Source organism: Nestor notabilis, unplaced genomic scaffold (assembly GCF_000696875.1).
Source record: "Nestor notabilis isolate BGI_N333 unplaced genomic scaffold, ASM69687v1 scaffold6003, whole genome shotgun sequence".
Taxonomy (NCBI): Eukaryota; Metazoa; Chordata; class Aves; order Psittaciformes; family Psittacidae; genus Nestor; species Nestor notabilis.
Genome location: NW_009922469.1, coordinates 55292 through 55598, shown reverse-complemented (window position 1 = coordinate 55598; position 307 = coordinate 55292).

The following is a 307-nucleotide window of genomic DNA, read 5'->3' as shown; positions in this document are numbered from 1 at the left end:
GCGAACGCCCCCGAGCCCTGGAGCGAAGAGGTAGCTCTGACCAGCACAGTGCACAGGGGTGGTTTGTGTGTTGGACAGGCCGCCGTCTGCGGCAGCAAACACAGATGATGCTTCCTTCTTTCTTTTATTGTTGTTATATTGTTCTTGTCTGTAACACGGAGCTGCTGCGAGGGCTGGAGCAGCTCTGCTCTGGTGCCAGGCTGAGAGAGCTGGGCTGGGGCAGCAGGAGAAGAGAAGGCTCCTGAAGGGGACACCTCAGAGCAGCTCCAGTGCCTAAAGGGGCTCCCGGGAAGCAGGAGCGGGGCTT